Raw genomic sequence first — 22,594 nt, 5'->3', positions numbered from 1 at the left:
ACTTAATGAAAGCAAAGGTATACACTAGTTAATGAGAAAGGTATTACTGTTTTGCAGAAATCCCTTCCAACTGCAACACTGATTTAACAAACATACCCAAATAAAGAGGTTTTGCAGTAGAGAAATACTAACAGAAATGGCAGCAGGGGTAAATACCAGGGAAATTTGAGCTGCCTGTGTTTTGGATTGTTGGTGTTGGTAGTTACAGTACACACCAGCCAAATCACTAGTACATCCGTGCACGATGAACAGCATTGTTTGCCACTATGCAGAATACACAAGTGGTGCTAGGATGCCAAGCCGTAAAATTGAACACAACAAGATGCACTTATTTCCAAGGAGGAGCTTCAATTCCTAATACAGCAAGTGTTCAGAGGTTTTGGTTTGCTCTTTCACCCCAGAAATCTAAACTGGGGTCAAAGGTTAGGCAAGAGCTGCCTTGCAATGCCAAGCTCACAGAGTCAACCTGACGTCTAACAAAAAGTCTCTCTCTAAGAAAAAAAAATAGAGGTGCTTTTCTCTGATGCTGCATGCTATTGTGTTGCTCAGTGTTTGGAGGTATGGGTTATCGTATATAGTGCTGCTCTCTAAATAGCTGCGTTTGCACCCCAATAGACAATTTGGACAGCCAACTTCCCAAGCATGTATGAGTCCAGCTTGGAGGTTTGGTGACAGAAACAAACCAGCAGTTCTTACATGCACTCTTTTTGCAGAGTAGCAAAGAGCAACTACGCTCTGCTAGCATGAGTTCAGGGAGTTGTGCCTCAAACTTTTGGCCACTAACAACGGCTACATGGTATCTGTCTGAAAGAGGGGTTAGCGACAAAAGCGATTGGTGTTCAGCAGGGAGCTTGCTTTGTGGGAGACCAGGGACAGTGGGATAGCTGTGGGCAGAGGTGGGTTTAGTCTCGCTGCTGAGGCTGGGACAAATGGTCCAGGCCTCAATTAAGGCAAGAGATACAACTTCTAGCTACTAGTCTCCTTCCCACCACACTTCTCTGACTGTGACCTGTGCAAACTACCCCCAGGCAGCTGGATACTGATCTCCCATGGACTCCAGCCTGACCAGCCCATGTGTATGTGTACAGAAATGCTGTACTCAAAGGGCCTCTTCCAGGGTGTGAGGTTCCCGAGCTAAATGGAAGGCAGAGGAATGAGAAGCAGCCCTTTGAATAGCTTAATGAATCTGTTTGTCTTCCACCTGAATGATATACTTCCTTTTTACATATTTTTTTCTTTTGGTGAAACTAAAAAAAGAAAAGCCTGAGCACATCCTAGTATGAAAGAGCAGACCACTGCCTCATACCTTGTGATTCAAGGTAAGCACGTCCTTTACACAAAGCTGGTATCGATGCTTTACAAGACTAGCAGCCTCGATGCATTCAGAAGTGGAGGGAAATGTTATACAAAGGGGGATTTACCATGTCAAAAACTATCAAACTAGTACAGCTGTGGGACCTATGTACTGTTTGGGAAGATGTTCTCGTGCACACTGTCTTTCCTTGTTCATTCCTAATGATATTAAGGATTGCAGAATAACTTGAGTGTATGCTAATTTACCTCCTTGGTCTATCTTCTGTTTGCCTGCTATTTAAAGACACATATTAGTTTTGCAGCAGTATGCAGTCTGGGCTGCTTTCCTCTGGATGATTAGTCACATCTCCCGCTAGAGAGCCAGAGGAGGATGGATGTTCTTTGTTGGAGGCATCAGTACTCGGATACCTGAGCAGCATCTCAGTGACAGAGAAAACATGTTTTCGTAGCAGACAGTACCAGGTCTGCAGAAACCTGTTCTTGCTTCTTGTCACCAGATGGTGCTCCAGTGCTGGACAAGTGCTGCCTCAGTGACCTGTTGAAGCGCCATGTTCTCCTGTAGCTTTGGGCTGCCTGCTCTCCTACCAGATCAATATTATTAATCTGATTTACATTTCTGATTGCCTCTGGTTCTGGCCCTTGTTTGGCAAGGGTGAGTGAGCTCTCAGCCTGCTTCTCAGGAGCAGTTTTCTCACGGAATTGGTTAGCTCATGGGATGTGTCCAGAACAGTGGTAGTGTGGCTGTCACCTCTTGTATTGCTCCCACAAGGGGCATTTCAAGTTGGATCTGGCCGTGCTTCAGGCCTCTTCTGCTCACCAGATCTCTTTTTGGAGTATGGCATGCTCCTGTCATCATTAGTTTCTTCTTCACAAAAGGTACCAAAGCCTACACCTGGCCTGGAGTTTTGCTAAGCACCTCCAGCTACACAGGAGACCAATAGAATAGACAACATATTTAACATGCTTGGAGTGACTGCCCTCAGGATGCTTTTGTTCCCACGTGGAGGGTTTGAACCTCTCTGAGGAGAAATCAGGCAATCCCCCATCATTGTCATTACCACACATCATGCAAGCCTGGTGGAAGGCGCCATTCCACACAACATCCTGGTCTCTAAATTGGAGAGACATGGATATAACGGATGGACTACTCGGCAGATAAGGAACTGGCTGGATGGTCGCACTCAAAGGGTTGTGGTCAATGGCTCCATGTCCAAGTGGCAAGCATTGACAAGTGGTGTTCCTCAGGGGTCAGTACTGGGACTGGTACTACTTAACATCTTTGTTAGTGACGTGGATGTTGGGATTGAGTGCACCCTCAGCAAGTTTTATGACAACACCAAGCTGTGTGAAGTGGTGGAGGGAAGGGATGCCTTCCAGAGGTACCTGGAGAGGCTTGAGAGGTGGGTCTGTGCCAACCTCATGAAGTTCGACAAGGCCAAGTGCAAGGTCCTGCACCTGGGTCAGGGCAATACCATGCGCAAATACAGGCTGGGTGGAGAAGGGACTGAGAGCAGCCCTGAGGAGAAGGACCTGGGAGTGTTGGTTGATGAGAAGCTCAATGGAAGCCGGCAATGTGCACTTGCAGCCCGGAAGGCCAACCGTATCCTAGGCTGCATGAAAAGAAGCGTGGCCAGCATGTCAAGGGAGGTGATTCTCCCCCCTCTACTCTGCTCTCATGAGATCCCACCTGTAAGATTTCATCCAGCTCTGTGGCCCCCAACATAAGAAGGACATGGACCTGTTGGAGCGGGTCCAGAGGAGGACCACAAAGATGATCAGAGGGCTAGAGCAGCTCTCCTATGAGGACAGGCTGAGAGAGTTGAGGTTGTTCAGCCTGGAGAAGAGAAGGCTCTGGGAAGACCTTATAGCAGCCTTCTAGTATCTGAAAGGGGCCTACAAGAATCGTAGAATCACAGAATCATAGAATTGCTGAGGTTGGAAGGGACCTTTAAGATCATCAAGTCCAACCATTAACCTACCCTGACAAAACCACTTCTAAACCATGTCCCCAAGTACCACATCTACCCTTTTTTTAAACACCTCCAGGATGGCGAATCCACCACCTCCCTGGGCAGCCTATTCCAATGTTTAATAACCCTTTCAGTGAAAAAATGTTTCCTAATGTCCAATCTAAACCTCCCCTGACATAACTTGAACCATTTCCTCTCATCCTGTCACTTGTCACCAGGGAGAAGAGGTCAGCCCCACCTCTCTAAAACCTCCTTTCGGGTAGTTGTAGAGAGTGATAAGGTCTCCCCTCAGCCTCCTCTTCTCCAGGCTAAACAACCCCAGTTCCCTCAGTCGTTCCTCATAAGATTTGTCCTCCAGACCCCTCACCAGCTTTGTAGCCCTTCTCTGGACACGCTCCAACACCTCAATGTCCTTCTTGTGTTGAGGGGCCCAAAACTGAACACAGTACTCAAGGTGGGGCCTCATCAGTGCCAATTACAGGGGGATGATCACTTCCCTAGTCCTTCTCACCACACTATTCCTGATACAGGCTAGGATGCTGTTGGCCTTCTTGGCCACCTGGGCACACTGCCGGCTCATATTCAGCTGAAAGAGGAAAGAAAGCTGGAGAGGGACTTTTCACAAAGGCATGTAGTGATAGGATGAGGGGTAATGGCTTCAAACTGAAAAAGGGTAGATTTAGATTAGATATTTTAGATTAGAAATTTTTCACTACAAGGGTGGTGAGGCACTGGAACAAGTTGCCCAGGGATGTTGTGGAGGCCCATCCCTGGAGGTGCTTAAGGCCAGGCTGGATGGGGCTTTGAGCAACCTGGTCTAGTGGAAGGTGTCCTCGCCGGTCCCTTCCAACCTAAAGCATTCTATGATTCTATGATTCTAAGAGCGGTCAGATGAACTCAGAATTGAAAAACAGAGAACTCTGCATGGGGAATTCAAATGTTCCTGGTACCCTGGGTTTCCTCTGAACCCTAATGGGCGTCCTTTGGGCTGGGGGATATTTTTCGTCACGGTGGAAAAACTGCTGCCCTGCTCCTGGGATGGTCCAACAGAATATTGCAATGTGCTTTGCTGAGAAGAGATTGCAGTTTTGAGAGAATCTGTTTCCTGATCCCAAGAGTTTCCCAGTGGGGTGATACTCTGCCCATTAGAACAATATGTATTATTTCCCAAAGGTTTAGGAATGGGCATGCCGTATGATGCAAAATCATATGGGCAATGTCTCCAGGGCCCATGAAATAACCTCATCATAAAGAATGTTCTCCCTTTGTTTTGGTGGGTTGTCTGTTGTGCATTGGTAATAGACCTCTACCTAGAGAGATTATTAGGGACATATTAGGGATTTTTATACTGTCTAGCTAGGCTAAGTCCAGGACCTGATGAATGCAAAAGGAGCAGTGGGAAAAGGTGTTACAACTCTGTGGTGATTGATTGCAAATGCCTCGTTGTCCTTTTCTTTCCCCCACTAGAACCTTTATTTTGGATCAGGATCTGATGAGAACTGCCTGGCCATCCACACTGTTTGCCCAGAGCAGGAGTCAGAAGAACTGAACTGACTGGGTCATTTTCACAAAAGATGTTCCCCTGCCTCTGACTAGAATTAGGAGGATAAGACATTTTTCTGCACAGCCATCTTGGGCTCAGAAAAGGAACACTATCCTATGTATTGCCTCTTGGATAAAGTGCATTTTCCCTCTGAACATAAGGATTTCTCTCTGGATGGCGACTAAGTGAGGGGCTTAATGAATGCAGTAGGGTCTCCTGCCACAGTGTCCGCCCCACTATGAAACATGTGGTATTCTGCTTGTTGCCCCATGCTGCATATCCTGGAGAAGGAAGGTGTTGCCTTTCAGAGTACAAAGGGGTAGTATCTGGGTTCTCCCAGTCATACAAGAGAGCTTCTGCCTCAGATAGATGACTCCTGGTATTTAGCAACTACCCTTTGCACCTTGGCGGGCAGGCTGCCTGCATCCTGGAATTGGGAGACCCGCCAACATCTTCCCTTGGGAGATGTACAATTTCCTTTTGCTCTCTGGGTTTCAAATGAGGGCCTGGTGAATTGTTTTTGGAAGGGAAGCTGCTTTGCTTGTAGCCAGCATTATTGTCTCTATAGGAAAGCGTGCATTCCAGTGGCCAGCAGGAAAAGAGTTTCTGTTTTTCTGGCCTGGTAGTTTCTCCTCTGCCTGCTGAAATCTCCCTTCCCACCCAGGCAGGCTGTAGGTGCTCCCTGAGGACAGGGGAATGCTGCTTCCATTCTAGAGGCTTGTTCCTGGTCTGGATGGAGGGAGGGAACTTTTTCTATACCCTCCAGCTTTATGATATGCTGAGCTTTGTAGTTGCCTTAACCACAGGTTAAGGTGCTTCCCCTTGTGCCTTGATGGGACTGGCTTCTGTAGCCACAGGACAGGCACCTAATGCTGGAAGGTTTCCCAGGAAAGCTGTGGGCAGCTTCGAGACTGGGACTGTTGCTCCAGAGAACAGCATGGCCAGGTAGTGCTGCAGCCTTGACAGGCTCCCCTTGGGTGGAGATGGAGCCACCATGCTCTTAACAGGCAGCTTGCTTATGCTCTGGGGATCAACCCCAGGCTGGGTAGTGGTCCCCTCTGGGTGCCTCCCAGGAATGGGGACACTGGCTGTGCTTAAGGTAGTGGTAAGGTTGAAGGCATTTGTAGCAGAATCTGCCAGAGGGGTTTCTGCTCCTGGAGCCTCTTTCTCAGGCTTGGGTGGGTCATATTCATTTTCAAACATTTCCTCAGAAAAAATATGGGGGCCTTTGAAAGACATATCCAAAATAAAGGTCTAGTGGGGGAAAGAAAAGGACAATGAGGCGTTTGCAATCAATCGCCACAGAGTTGTAACACCTTTTCCCACTGCTCCTTTTGCATTCATGTTTCAGACATGTTTTAGCTATGGATGACTGTGACTTTACCAAGCAGAGGTTCTGCATAACCATGAGCCTTGGGAAAGGGCTTGGGGGAGACCCTGCACCTGGCATCTGTTTTCATAGCAGTGGACAAATCAGAAAGCAGTTGTAAGCACAGAGGCAGAGGTGGGCAAGTACTGCAGGGAGGCACAGGTATGCTGGTGGAGCAAGCCTAGTGCTGGGAAGCAAAATAGTCAGGATGTGTGTCTACAGTGCTGTGTGCCATATAAGCGAGCTCCTGAGCTGGAAGCATGAAGTGATGCCAAAGCTACAGCCTGTAAAGCCAGAGCCTCTACTAGTGCAGCCAGGCTGCTTCTGAGGCCCCAGAGGAAATCTTGGTAGGCTACCAGGTTGTGCCTCATGGGCACACCAGCTCATTGAGAGTGCACTGAATGGAGACAGTGTTTTGTCCAGACAGGAGCTGAAGACCCTTGCCTCACACTTGAGAACAACAGAAACTCACTCCACCCAATCTGGGAACAATAAAGAAATTTCCACCCCCCAGCCCTGTTCAGTACAAGGGAAATCTCCCCTGTACATGCTGAGAGCAATGGGAGCAGCCCAGTCCCAAAGAGGTTTGGGAAACCTGCTCTTTAAGCTCAAATATCTCAGCAAATGACATCATCAAAGCTTTGACATCTGGATTTAGCTCCCACACTCTTCTGGTTGTGCTGCCTCACAGTCAGCATTGAACTAACTAGCCAAGTCATAGTGTACAACTCAAAATAAAATGTACCTCTCCATTGTGTCTTCTCATGTTTTCAAGACTATGCCATCTGAGCTACATGTGGTTACCTAATAAGGAAGGCAGAATTGACTCAACGCTCTTCTGGTGCAATTAAATGGGGATCCAAGGAGATAACTTCATAGGCTTGAAGTCACACAATAAAAATACAAACCTTACCCTGTAGCTTAGACAACCTTGGCTGATGAATAACCTGAACTCCAGGATTTTAACAAATGAGGGGAGTTCTCTGTGGAAAATTGGGAGCACTGGAATATGGAGGTCATTCATGGAAGCTGAAATTTCACATAATTGCCTGGGTGTAAGAACAGGGGTTTTACAGAACAGCTTCCATGTGAAGTTACATGGTAAAACTGATCACTGGCAACATTGCAGAGGCTGTGGATTGACACACAGAGCAAATAACGAATGTGATTCATCAAAGAAGCCAGCAGGAGTTTTTTATCAATTCAAAACTCTACCTAGGTGTAGTAGATTTGAGCTCAGCTTCCTGGGCTTGCTTTGAAATGTGACATTTTCATTTCTTAAGGGCTATTGCCAAACAGAAAAAAACACCACAAATACTTACAAGAGAGAAGTGAGTGGTTCTCTTCCCAGCCCCCGTCTCTCTCCTGCTCTTCCTAGCCACCTTAATCTGATATAATTGCTTGACTCCAAAAGCTGGCACTTGAAGGGAAATGTCAGTCAGCGTAAAACTCCTTGTTCCTGCAGAAGAGCTGATAGCACTATAATGTGGAAAGGAATAGCATGACATTGGGGAAAAAGCAAAGAAGAAAAACAGTTGGAGGAAGAAAAAAGATAAATTCTTGCAACCCCATGAGACTGATGGTATCCCAGGTGACAAGTCATTCTTTTATGCAGCAGAAAGTCTTTCTAAACCTTCCTCTGAAACACTGCTGTTACAAGCTGGAGATGTCATGGGGTAGTAAAGCAGCTGCAGGTTTGCTGTGACCTTTTCTACTATCTTCTGCATAGAGGGATTCTGCAGCCTTACTGTACTCACCCTCCTTCCTCATTGCTGATGGGCAGCTCTCCTCACCCTGGAGGCATTTGCTGGCGAAAGAGAAAGGCAATGCTCTGAGGACTCTAGCACTGAAGAGGTTATCAAAGCCACTGTACAACACCCGGGCAGTAAATGTCAGGTCATCAGCTTCTACCAAATGAAAAGTAACACCTCCTGTTTATGCATCCTCTTCCATCTAGGACACAAGAGGCTCAGGAGCAACCAGCAAAACTCCATCCTAACTCTGCAGCCAGTACTACGCAGGAGATTTTCAAGCTTGGAAGACTTGAAAAGTTTGTGGGTTCGTTATCAGAGAGGGATCAGTCTGATGGCATTAAGTCGTGTCAGGCCATCAAGCAAGAAAAATGCCTTATGAGAGAAAGTACAGATCTGATACTTGGCCTCCACACAATTGCTGCAGCCCTATGCAACAGCTTCAGGTGCCGTAATTCAAAAATTACTCATAAACAGATGGAAGAGCCTATTCTGGTCCTTACATGGTATGCACTGGCCTTGATACCAGAGCTAAGGAATGCAGAGGCTTGGAATAGTGTTTCCTCCTACACAGCAGAGGTGATGGGAGGTCCATGGGAGGTAGCTTGTTCCAGACCAAAAACGTATTTCCCAGAGACATCTACATGATTTAGGAGAAGGAATTCTGCTTAATGCTGGAGGAAATTAGTTCTTCCATTGCTTTTATTACCCTCAGAAACCCAAATTCAATGGTGTCTTTTAAGGAGTAAAAACTACGCCCCTCTGGAGCATACTGCATCCAGACAAAGATGCACCAGAAATAACCCTGTGAATTCAAGCAGTCTTGGGCAAAGAGCTCTGAGTTAACTCCTTGTCTGGGGAACTGGTTCCGGATATTTGGCTGGAAAGACACCTGTCTCAAGTTCATATTTTTGGAGACAGAATTCAGTATCAATTGACAGCTCTTTGGCAGACTCTGTGAGAGGACCTGGCAGCTCTATTCCCATATCCTTGTCAACAATTACCTGTATCACCAGAAGCCACTCTGCCACTCAGCTGACAGTAGTAAACAAGCCCCATGACTCAGCAGGGGTTGAAGAGGTTAAATTAGCCCCTAGATGGTTTTACTTTGAACTCAGGCTGTTTTCAGTATGAGTAGAATTGCTTTTAAGAGAAAACCTCTTATGCCTTGGAATGTGTTCAGCTGTGTCAGAAGCCTTCTTGTTTGTCAATCTGTGTGCTCAAAAATAAATGGACAGGTTATATACATGATTGATTGTGGACAGACAAATTGCAGGGACTCCTCCCAGTACCCCACCTTCATTTTACAGAGATCAAGCTAGCTCCTGCCATGAATTCCTGGGGATTATTTGCTGTTAGAGTCACCTTTTCCCCACACCTGCTATGCTCCCAAGATGGAGAGCGCACCTGCAGAAAGTGCCATGGCTACTGCTGAAATAGCACTTGTGCTTTGCCATAAGGCATATAAACCTGTGAGGGAGAGGAGACCACTTGATGCCACTGGTTTTATGCCATAGCAAAGCATAGTAAGACCTAGCACAAAAAGGGGACTGTAATCTGATGTGTGCCAGACTCATGGAGGGACTCTTATAACCTTACCTTGCTTGCATACGCTTTGGGGAGAGGCCTCGATTTTCACTGTACACCAACACAGGTCCTAGCCTTACAGGATGTGTATCCCATGCATTTGTGCCCTGGGCAGGCAACCGCTTCATTGAAATGCTGAATTTGGCTTTGTGCTTTTTGCCCTTTAGTTGCTGTTGAGGTTATCACAAACACATTGGAAAAAAGTGTAACTTCAGGGAGACTTCCCAGTAGCTCCCATGTGCTTCTTTTTTTCTCTCTAGAGCAATGTGAACACAGCAAAAGGGCTTACTGACCTCAGGCCACAAGCGGCACTCAGATGGGTCCAGCACACACAGGGAGGCAGCCGCCTGATCTTCTGCTAGAGGGAAATAATGACTTCAGCTAAGGAAGCACAAACCAATGCAGTCTTGAGTCAGCCCAGCTGGATCAGGTCTGGAGCTGCCTTGGGGGGGGGGGGGGGGGGAATGATCTGAGCCTATGTGGCCAGGGTAAAAGGATAAACCTGTCCGTAACAGTCTGAGCTGCACCATCTGTCCAGCACCTTAGAGGTGAAATAGGTTCTTAAAACTTTGTTCACCTCTGTTGTTACCAGCACTGTTGGTCCCCAGGTCTTGGGAACAACAATCCAGGTTGATGCAAACACAGACACGCCATCAGTGAAGGAAGAGTTGGTATGTGAGCTCTTACAGGAGCTTGACCCCTACAAATCAATGGGCAAGGGCCAATGTTATCCAACGGAGGGTGTTAAGAAAGGTGGTTGACATAATTGCGAGGCTGCTCTCCATAATCTTGGAGAAGTCGTGGAGATTGAAAGACATCCTGGAAGGCTGGAAGAAGGTTAATGTTACCCCCCATCTACAAGAAGGGCTTAAAGAAAGATCCAGGAAATTATAGACCCATCAGTCTTACTTCAGTCCCTGGAAAAGTTATAGAACAAATCCTCCTGGGGGCTATCACAAGTCAAATGAAGCACATGATTGGGAAAAGCCAGCACGAATTCACAAAGAGCAAGTCATGCTTGACAAACCTGACTACCTTGTAGTGCCCCACAAAGTAACCTGCTCAGTTGGTGTGGGGCAAGTGGTGGACATTGTCTACCTGGATTTCTCCAAGGCTCTCCGTATGATTCCTCACAGCCATGAAACTTAAGAGAAACTTAGAGAAGCTGGTGTGTTATGGTCTAGACAAGTGGTGGGTGGGGAACTGGCTGACAGACTGCACCCAGAGGGTGGTGGTTCAGTAGCTCCTTTTCAAACTGGCAACCTGTCACAAGTGGGGTCCCTCAGGGATTGATCTGGGCCCAACACTGTTTAATATCTTCAGAAGTGATCTGGATGATGGGATCAAGCATACCCTGATGAAGTGTGCTAATAATATCAAACCGAGTGGTGAAGAGGACACTTTGCATGGGAGAGCCACCCTGCAGGACGACATTGGTAGGCTGGAAGAGTGGGCTAAGCAGAACCTTATGAAGTTCAACAAGGACAAGTATAAGGTCTTGCACATGGGAAAACATAACCTAGGAGTGCAACACAGGCTGCAATCTACCTGCCTCGGGAGCACCTCTGTGGAAAGGGACCTGGGGGCCCTGTTTGACAACAAGCTCAATATGAGTGAACAGCAGGCTGCTGCGGCAAAGAAAGCCAACAGGATGCTGGGTGGCATCAACAAGGGCATCACCAGCAGAGATAAACAAATCATTATCCCACTCTACTCAGTGCTTGTCGGGCCACACCTGGAATGCTGTGTTCCATTTTCATTCCTGCTATGCAAAAAAAGGTGTGGAGAGGCTGGAAAGAGTCCAGAGAAGGGACACAAAGATGATTTAAGGACTGGGAAGACTGCCATATGAGGTAAGGCTGAGAGAATTAGGTTTGAGAAAAGGCTTAGGAGAGACCTTATCACCATGTTCCAGTACGTAAAGGGTGGCTACCAAGATGATGGAGACTCCCTTTTTACAAGGAGTCACATGCAAAAGACAAGGGGTCTGGGGAGATTATGATTGGATACAAGGAAATTTTTTCACAAAGAGAACAATCAGCCATTGGAATAATTTCCCCAGGGAAGTGGTGGACTCCCTAACACTGGACACTTCTGAGATTCAGCTGGACAGGGTGCTGGGCCTTCTCATCTAGACCATGCTTTTGCCAAGAAAAGTTGGACCAGATGATCCTCGATGTCCCTTCCAGCCTAGTATTCTATGATTCTGTGATAAGGGGTTACTGAGCCTCTAAAGAGACCCTCTTCGTCCTTGCCTTTGCACCCTGTAAGGGCAGCGAAGGGATTTTCCTCTCACCAGCCTTCCCTCAAGTGCTGGGGACCTCACTGCTGCTGGAGGCGAAGAAGGAGGTCACTGTCCTTAGTAAGTCTGACCCATCTCTCCACAAAAGACCTGTGCAGCAGCAGAGTTATGCATATTTCTCTCATTTGCTGCCATTCCAAACCACTGGGATGACTCTGAGGGTTTCTGGTTTCAGTTAAGGGGCATCTGGGAAGTTGGTACACCCCCAGCTCTGTGCCTCCTGCCACAGCAGTACCTACTGCCTTGACACAGCAGAATAAGCCAGCACTGCTGTGGAAGCAGCACTGGTGAGGCTGGAGTGCAACCCAGACTGTGGTGGGTCACACACCCCTGCTCCAGGCATGGCTCTGCCTCCCACCCTCCTACCCTTCTGTAAGCAACTTGCAAACTCCTCGGTGAGAAGCCTGTGAGATGCTCTGCTCCTCTTTGAGACAGGCTCAATGTGTGCCACCCATCACAGGATGGCCCCACATATTTGGACTCCTGAGGTGCTTACCTTAGCTTGCTGCTGCTGGTTTTCCTCTCTGGGCTGCTGCAAGGGTGTCATGGTTTGGCCTCAGCCAGCAACAAAGAACCACACAGCCACTCGCTCGACTCCCACAGCCGTGGGAAAAATCGGCAGAAAACGGCAAAACCCGTGGGTTGAAATAGTGTGATTTAACAGAACAGCCAAAGGGAAGAAGAAAGAAAAACAATAATACCAATAAAGGAGTATAGGGACGCAATTACAGTACCGCCACGCAGTGCACCGACTGGATGCACACCACCGCAGCCTGCCCCTGAGAGGCGATGGCACCCCTCTCCCTGGCTAGCTCCTCTTAAATCCCCGGGCATGGCTCTTGTGGGATGGAATACCTGCCTCCCCTGCCGGCTCCTTCGGGAAATTAACCCCATCCTTGCTGGAACCAGGACAAAGGGGCTTTGGTGGCGAGGCTGGGCAGGCCTTGCAGGCTGTGCAGGTTGTGGGTGCTTTGATGGGTCTTCTTTTTCTGAGGTTACCGTCGGACACAACTGTTGTTGCTTTCACTGGTGTTTTCTGGGCTGCTGGAGCACTGCTGGAGCACTGGTGTTTGGCTATGTTGGGGTTAGACTCCTGCTGGCTCTATTGGCTTTTACTTTTGCCACTGGTTGTTTTGCTCCTGCATCCTCACAGCTGGCTACTGGAAGGGCTGCGTGAAGCTCAACCCATAGTTGTATAAGGAAGCCAGCTAGGAAATATTTTGAATATGTCCCTTGGTTTAGTATTTTGAAACCATTCCACAACATGTACAAATCGGACATCTTTGTCCATATCTGGTGATATGATTAGACCATAGTATGAAGGGGCTTTTCTGCCTGACTACTCTTAAATTCTAAAATATGCAACTTCAAACAGCTCCCACATTGGGATGGCATCATGACGTTTGCATTCTTTCAGGAAAAAGGAAAGACCAATGTCCCCTGCCTTCAGGTGGCCAGTGCCCAGTCAACTCAGAGGCATCATGCTGTGAATTGCATAAGAATAAGCAGAGATCTGAAACTCGCCCTCAGACACTTACTTTGCCCTTGGGCCAGGAAATCCATCTCAGGACTAAGACATATTTCCAACAGAAGTTTTTGGTCAACACCACCAAACTCATCAGGCTCATTACACAGTAATGTTTGACAGCATGGTTAAATGTCATGCTATGACTGCGATTTCATTCTTCAGCTTACGTGTATGTGTGACACTATTGGTAGTGCCAAGATGTCTGCCTCTTTCTGCGGCAGCAGGAAAACATAGCTGTTTTCAGTGAGAACTACTCTGTTCCTCTTAAAAGCGTGTTAACGCCAATGTTCATTTTTAAGACTGCCTACCAACCCAAGTCAAAAGAAGCTATGCAGAGGGAATTAAATACGATCCTATTTGACAATGGCAAATCCCAGTAAAACTCAGAAAGGTGTGCAGAATATGAAAAAGTACTTTCCTTCTTTCACTTTGCTTTCTAATTTGATGTGTGAAACATAGGGTATCCTCTGGCAGTGGTTATTGTCCACTAAGACAACATTTATATCAAAAAATATGACAATATGTAGGTAGTATTTGTTTGCATCTGAATGCTTTTTGTCTCCGTGCATCTGACTCAAAGCTTGCTGATGTCTGTAGAAAGAGTATCATAAATACAGCTTAAAAACTGACTAAAAATTATGAAAAAATAAAGAAGAAAATTTCTTTACCTCCTTACTTTTTCTTCCAAATCCAGCTTTTTGGAGCTGGCATAGATAAGAAAAAAGTAACTGTAATACAAAGGACAACTTGCATTCAGTAAAGCAATAATTGCAAGTGCTGTATCATTAGAAAATCTGTATCAATGCCTGTTTTCATTCCACTGTGAAATATATATATTTTTAATACCTTTCTTGTAAGAGAGAAAGGTTCCTGTTGCTTTATTTCCACGGAATAAAATCACATTCATCAGCTTTTTGTCAGCTTCTTTCTGAATAAAGGAAAACCTAAGGAAGAGGGAAACTAAATATAACAAGATGAAAGAAGGGCCAGCATTTGGGTTTAGTAATGAACTCTCTGGGATGAGAATTTTCTTAGAAAAGAGAAATATTTTGGGAAATAGGACTATTTGGTTATGGTTAGGAAATAAAGATTTTATAACAGATTTGGGAGTGTTTTAACTTTGTCATACTGTTGGTGAGACTATAGTAAACAGGAAATCAATAGTAAATAGCAAATGGCAATCAAAACTTCCCAATGGTATCCATGTTTAAGAAAGATGTGCACATGCTAAATAGAGATGCTGGCACTCACTGGCACTGCCCAGGACATCCCAAGGAGTCATGGGAGAGGTAGTGAACCATCAGCCCTCACCAGCACAGCTGGGGAACAGCAAAACTGATGCATTATCACCCGCTGGCTACCCAAGCCTGCTCTGAGTTCTCTGCAAAGACCTGGCTTATAAAAACTTGCTAATAGAGTGTCTTTCTGATCCAGCCAGTCTCATCTCCTGCTTCTAGATGAACAAACACCGGGTCTGATCTTATTTCACAAAACTGATCTAGAGAAATTGCAGGAAATGTAAAACAAGCCTTCCAGTAAAGGCTGCCTGCAATGGCTGACTTTTGCCCAGAGAGCTGAGTCTTTTTTGAAGCCCTCTCAAATCAGCAAAGGAAGCTCCTGCCAATGCTGAAATTGCTGCATAGTACTGTCTGACCCATATTATGTCAGACGCCAAATTAAAAGACTGCAATCATTCTTTTATGAAACAGATATTTCTCTTCTGCAGCCTGCTCAGCTCTCTCCTAAATTGGTCAGGAGACCTAGTTAAACAGCAGGATTTCTGACTTGTTCCAGATGTGTACCACTGTACCACGTGCTGGTGATGTCCTAGGATGTCTACAGTGTGTCAGTGAAGTATAAGTCTGAGCCCGTCTTCCAGGAGACGCTTTTCCACCCACCACATTGGGCATTGCCAGGTCTGCGCTTAAAAGAAAGTCTTTGTTTTTTTCCCATTTGGAAAAGGTTGGGATCATTACAAAATTGCCCACAAAGTTTCTCCATTAGCCTGGTCTGGACACTGAATTTGAACCATGTCTGTGCTGGAACCAGCAATGTGGAAAAAAACAGAGGCTTACAGGACCTGGTGGGGACAAGCCTGCTCCCAACCAGTCATTTCCTCATAGGAAGGACAGACCCCCTGTGACACCAACAACTTCATGTCATGGGTGAGGCTTAAACCAGAAGGCCCCCTGCAATGTTCCAGGGATAAAGTGTTATTCTTTCTTACCGTCTTGCTTTAGGGTAAAGTCCACACAAGGCCAGTGTGCTGTGGTGGCCACCACAGACATTAGGTGCCTGTAAGTCTGTGTGCTGTCAGGTCCCAGCTAAGTGAAACTACCTAGGACGTCTGCCAAGCTGTGTGAGCATCTACAGCAGCAGAAATGCCTTATCCTGCAGGCAATGACAAGTTTTAGGAATAACCAAGCTAGGTGCAGCCTGCATGTACCAGCTCCAGGCTGCTTCAACAACAGAGTTAGCAGTGACCAAGCTAGCTCTTTAGCTAGCTGGGATGGCTGATGTGAGTTGTAGGTAGATCTTCTCCACAGCCTCCCCAGTCCTCAGGCTTTATCCCCAGTGCCACAGACTCGAGGTATAAAGAGCTCCTTATGTGCTTCAGACCAAACCTTTGGACTATACAGATGCTTTCCAGCGTGGAGGAGATACACTTGGGCTTAAAACTGCATGTGGAGGGGTGTTGGAGGTTTTCAAACTCATATTTCAGAAAGCTTCTTACGAAAGTTTATACTCTAATGGATGCTGAATTATTTTATTTTTAAACTCTAAAATAGGCCATGCTACATCTACGCAGATGTCCACAGCTGCCTCAGTCTTGACAGTGATGAAAGCCTCAGCCTGCCTGCCTGGAATTGAAGAAGGAGGGTTTCCTTCACCCAAGGCCCTCATAAATGCACACCTCTTTTGCAGCATGTCAAACACCTGGGGACAGACACAGCCCTGATGTGAAAGCAGTGCATGGCTTCCTCATACGTTGTACATAATAAATCCTATATTTCCTACACAATTGCATGTAGGATGTGTAACAGGGCCAAAAAGTGGTTTGGGACTCCACTAGGGCGAGAAGCGTCTCTTCAGCATTTCTGCTCCCAGCATAGAAGGACACAATGCAGATGCTATAGGGGGAAAGAAGAGAGCCCTTCTTCACCTTTCCCAATAGTAAACCTTTATCTAGCACACATAACAGAAAGGCTGGCATTTTAGATAGCAGTGTTGCATTGTATCCAGTAGCCTACTATTTAAATACACAGCATGCCAGAATAGTTTACCTCCCCAGTCTTGTGAAGCAAGGTAAGATGCAGCACGCTGTTATCTAGCTAAAAGAACAATCATCAGGAGCATACTGGAGTGACTAAGGCAGACTGCAATTCTTATGACAACATATTATTACAGAACACCAAAACCAGGGCTTGAAAGTAAGCCTGAAAAAAAGCATAGAATCAAAACTGCTTTCCTTTGGTGTGCTCCCTCCATCGTGTTTCCTAGCTGTAGTTAAATGCCTGTCTAACAGGAGTTAGGTCCAAATGCTGCTGAAGGCTAATGAAAGGTGAAAGGGTAGATGTGGAGAGGTCAGTAGAATGTGTTTAACCATCTTGTTTTGTCACCATTCTTCCCTTTGAATGGTGAGGCTTTGTTCCAGTGTCGTAAGTCTGACTTAGGCATTTATTGTCTTTTTTTTTTTTTGCTGCTTCCACTGTCTTTGTTTACAGGTAAAGAAATCTGCCTAGCTTCCCCCACTGTCTCCCTTTCTGCTTACCTATTGGAGCTGGTGACTCAGGGCAACTTGTCTGCATGGATCTGCAAACCTCTCTCATCAAGGCACAGGAATCACGTGTGGTCTGGGGAGGAAAACTTCGACAGGCTCAACAATTTCTAAAAGACAGAAAAACACCTTACACAAAAGTTTTCTGTTTTGTGTTAAAACCTGTACAGTCGGTACTTTGCAAAGGCCTTTCTGACGGAGTGAATACTAGGTTTCCCACTCCTACAGTCGAAGTACTAGGTGTGTATGTCTCGGGCCACAGTTTAGCTTCAAGCAGTAGTTGGTTCTGTCTCAGAGTTGTGCAGGCAGGCAAGGACTCATTCCGGGATGCTGAACATCTTTCAGGTGCATTCACTTCCTACAGCAGAGGCCTGTTAAATCTTTGGAGACTAGCAGTGGGAGTATTGGCCCTCTTCAATTACCTGTGTTGCCGCAGACTCCTGTGTGGAAAACAGTGAGTTAGATCATTCAGGCTGTATCACTTCTAGAAGTGCTTACAACTCTGTGAACATCAATTGCCTAAGTATAAGGCCAACTACATCAGCTTTTTGTACTTACTTAATTGACTCTGTGGAATAGCTGCAGTTATGTTTCTGCTAGTTCGGCTCTCTCAGTCACATATCCCATACCTTGAGAGCAGCAGGAATCCACAGGGTCCCACTGAGCCCAGTTAGATGATGGAGCTTAAAAGAGTCGCCAGTGCCATCCATACTGCTAAAATCGAAATCGAAACAGAGTGGTCCAAGTCTTCTGGTCTTGATGGCTGCCAAATCCCAGCTTCCTGTGTCAAACATAGGAGAAAGTTAAACATGATGTGTAAATGGGACACTGATTGTTGGTGTTTTGAATACAGTCCAAGCTTTTCTGCAGTGACTGTTTCAAGCATCACCAAATCCCTGAGAACCGTCTGCAACATAGATAGCAAAGGATGCATCCAAACCTTTCACTGAGAACAGCCTCCAGACACTCCTCGATGCCCTTCCCAGTCAATGAGAGTAGAGGGCTGCTCAGATGCCATGAAAGTCAAGCAACAGAGTGCCACAGATAGGAAGTCCCCTTGAAAGGAGAGGCCCAAGTATTAAAGAAAATCTATGTTATAATTTCTTTATTCCGTGTCTTTGGGGGTGGGGGATGCTCCATAATACAAATGAGTGGCAGAGAGTGAAGGCTCTTCTTGGGCTTACCTTTCCAAAATACTTTTACAAATGATGTTGTTTAACACCTCTCCAGAAGAGGGGAGAATGAGGTAGTAGAGGTGAAGCCAAACAAAATTTCTGTCACAGATTATGGCCAACAGCAATGTCAGCTACAAATAGAAAAGGGTCCTGCCGCTCTTTCAACAGCCAAGTTTACCTTTAACAGAGGAAACTGATTGAACTCATGATGTCCAGATGGTCCTAGCAGATGATCCTTGCTGGAAGGCATTGAAAGCTTTTTTTTAGCTGAAGTCTCTGGCATTTTGTTCTGGAAGAACTCTCTTTTCTGCCCCACTGGAAGCAGTTAGATTAACCTTGCATACTCAGGCAAGGGAAACAGCAGAAGGATTCATTCCTGTGCACTCACACCAATCTTCATGATGCCAGATCTAGGGTTTTTTTGTTGTTTTGTGTTGTGTTTTTATAAATGAAATAATATTGTTTCTGGGTTTGAGATCCCAACTGCCTTTCCAGGTGCCAGGTGCAGTACCGAGAGAAACACTGGAGGGGAGAGATGCCATCCAGAGGGACCTGGACAGGCTTGAGAGGTGGGTCTATGCCAACCTCATGAAGTTCAACAAGGCCAAGTGAAAAGTCCTGCACCTGGGTCAGGGCAATACCATGCACAAATACAGGCTGGGTAGAGAAGGGACTGAGAGCAGCCCTGAGGAGAAGGACCTGGGAGTGCTGGTTGATAAGAAGCTCAATGTAAGCCGGCAATGTGCACTCGCAGCCTGGAAGGCCAACCGTATCCTGGTCTGAATGAAAAGAAGCGTGGCCAGCATGTCAAGGGAGGTGATTCTCCCCCCTCTACTCTGCTCTCGTGAGATCCCACCTGTAAGACTTCATCCAGCTCTGCGGCCCCCAACATAAGAAGGACATGGACCTGTTGGAGCAGGTCCAGAGGAGGGCCACAAAGATGATCAGAGGGCTGGACCACCTCTCCTGTGAGGACAGGCTGAGAAAGTTGGGGTTGTTCAGCCTGGAGAGGAGAAGGCTCTGGGAAGACCTTATAGCAGCCTTCTAGTATCTGAAAGAGGCCTACAAGAAAGCTGGAGAGGGACTTTTCACAAGGGCATGTAGTGATAGGACGAGGGGTAATGGCTTCAAACTGAAGGGGGGTAGATTTAGAATACATATCAGAAAAAAAGTTTTCACTACGAGGTTGGTTAGACACTGGAACAAGTTGCCCAGAGAAGTTGTGTACACCCCATCCCTGGAAGGGCCAGGTACGATGGGGCTTTGAGCAACCTGGTCTAGTTGGAGGTGTCCTTGCCCATGGCAGGGGGGTTGGAACTAGATGGGCTTAAGGTCCCTTCCAACTCTAACCGTTCTATGATTCTATGAAACTTTGAAAAGGAGCTACAGCTCTAATTGGTAAGTCAAAGCTATAGTACGGTCCTAGGGCCAGTCAGCAAGGTGTACAAGGGGGAGGACGGGATGGCTACTAAAGCCTAGGCTCTGGTTTGGACCAGGAGTACTGAGGTGGCTGGGATATGTCTGCAGGAGCATCTTAGCTCTGTGTTATGCCACACAGACTTGATAAGAACACGAGTGCTTTCTATAAAGCAGGCCAGCACCAGCAGGGACTAGATGAGTCACTGTGTCTCGTCTTCAGCACTTCACGTTTCCTTGGGTGACATCTCTTCAAAGAGGACAATGTAGCTCTTCAGAAGTTAATGGCACATGGCCTAAATGCAAGAGTGAAAGGAGCAGGGCTGTTTTTCTTACAGGTGATGCACAGAAATAAGCTTCAGCTAGATAAACTTTTCTCCATGTACAAAGAGACTATGATGGTCTCCTGAGACAAAGGGAACAAACAATGATTTTAAGTTGTAGCAATGTTAAATTAGACATTAAGAGGAGGACTTCGTGGTGTCTCCATTGAAGGAAGTCATTAAGAACAGGCCCACAACATCTGTGGGAAGTGGCATAGGTACAACTGAAGTGCAGAAGACAGAGCAGAAAATAGATAGATGAGATGACCTTGTGAGTGCTTTCTAACCTTATTTTTGACAACACTTTGATCACAATCATCTGAAACCCAGCAGCAGATCAGAGATGTGCTCCAAACAGACTGTCTGTCACCACTGTGACAGTCCATTTGAAATGCTGGTGTTCTCTTCTAGTGTTCTCTTACCTAAAGAAGCACAGCAGCCATCTTGGTGCAGCAGCCCATCTCCTACCAGCAGTGTCCTCACTGTCTGTCCTCATGATTCATTGCAGATTAACAAAATTCCAGATTTGTCTTCTCAGAAAAATCAGTCTGAAGGGTCTAAAAGCAATGTACACAGAGATTAATCACACTAAACTAATTATTTGCACAGAGATTCTCACAAAAACTTACACCCATTTATCTTCATTCACTTCAAAAACAAAGTAGTTCCCCTGGAACTTGCTGATATCCAGGATTTATTTGGGAAACTATTTAAAAATAATTGACTGCCAGAATCTTGTGAAGCCTTTGGCTTCTAATGAGTTTCAATACTTGAAGCCCACTAAATCAATGAAGAGTCAATATCCAAAGTCCTTAGGTATCCACAAGGGTCACCAGTAAAAAAATCCATGTACGTACAGAGAATATTTTGGATTAAGGCAAAGAATTTCTGACTGGTTTCATGAAACAATTGGTTTATCTGTTTAATCAGTTTACCTGTTTAGTCTCAAACTGCATCTCACCCTACCTTAAGGGTTTGACTTCTTCCCAAAGGCATTTGCCGGGTTTAAGAAACAGGTAATCTATAAGTATGTGTACCAAAAAGCTGAACTTGATTCACAGACTTACACAGCTGTCATGCATGAGCAAGGCAATGAATAGTTTCTTTCAGGAGTGGCACTGCTGGTATCCAGACAGTTGCTACCCAGGCAGAATTTGCTGAAACCAGTCAAGAAATCACCTGATAAAGGTATCGAGCGTCTGTGAAAGAATGGGGTTCTCCAAGCAGTTCTCTGTAAGTCGGACTAGAAGAGGATAAAGGATGAGTGAGTCACTCAGTTTTTTTGTTCATGATCTGAGGGAGATGACATGCTGAAAGAGAAGTCCTGGATGAGGAAAGGTCAGGAACAGTGAGAAAACCAGGACAGGGAAATATGACATGGCTGTGATGGTGTTTTAACTTTGCCTACAGCTGAGTGTTAGTGCTGTCTAACAAAAAGAATGTTTGAGTGACTGCTGGGAGATCTTTACAAGCAGAGCAGGTCCAATTTCTTGCAGCTATTGTGGTTCCCTGAAGCGTGGGCTTATAAAGCCTAGGTGCTCACAGGCTCTGGGAAAGGCTGTGCTTGACCTACTGCTCGGACTAAAAGGTAACACGCCCCTAAAGGTACAGTGCAGCTGATGAGGTCCCATATTTGGGAGAAGAGATGGGAAAAATTCTGTTCAGTGAATGTGAAATGGAGTCTGGGGTGGGTGGAGGAAGGTTGTGCTATAACAAAACAAATTTACAGATCTAGCAGATTGCTGTGCAAATCCAGCAACTGAGATTACAGCAAGTTGCAGCATTACCAGGGACTGTGGTATGTTCCAGCAGGTACTTTGAAAGCTTTTCTGCAATGCAAATCCAAGGCAACAAGTGGCAAGGAAAATGTAAGGAAATGCTTAATACAGTCAAGGAGCAACAGTGAAGTAGATCACAGAGAGTGTATCTGATAGAAGGCAGAAAGGAGCAAATTAATGCACTGACTTGTGCAAAGTGGTACTGTGTGTCTTTAGAGCTGCTGTAATAAGCTGTCTTGTTTTATACCATACCTTGGCAGGAGCACTAACTGCATGATGCGTTCGTTTTTACACCCCCTCTTGAATGCTTTTTAAGCTCTGTGTACTTCCTCTGCTACTCTTTTCCTTCTGAAAAGGCTCTTACTGTCGGCTGTTCTCCTGTTGAATTTGATCCTTTCTGCGCTATCCACAAGGAACTGCTTTTACTTAGTTCCTCTCAGGGAAGCCTTCAGTGCAATAAATGATCCAAAGAAATCCCAGACTCCTCATCCCCTTCCCCAAATTTATTGAACTCCTAATCATGGAAGAGCTCTAACAAATAAGTGCTTTCAATAAATCTTAACTTCCAAAAGCAGTGTATGCTGATGACCTTGCAGGACTGAGCTCCTGGGAAATGGAAGCATGATAAATCTCCATATTCCCTCCACAATTTCCCCTAGTGGCTCTTCCTCTGTCTGGAAATGGGTAGAGAAAGATAATTACATATTGGCAATATATTCCTCCTTTAAAGAACATGACCAAAGGTGATTAGGACATCAAC

The sequence above is a fragment of the Vanellus vanellus genome, assembly GCF_965231255.1.
Source record: "Vanellus vanellus genome assembly, chromosome: Z".
In the NCBI taxonomy this organism is placed as follows: domain Eukaryota; kingdom Metazoa; phylum Chordata; class Aves; order Charadriiformes; family Charadriidae; genus Vanellus; species Vanellus vanellus.
This window is presented reverse-complemented; position numbering follows the sequence as displayed.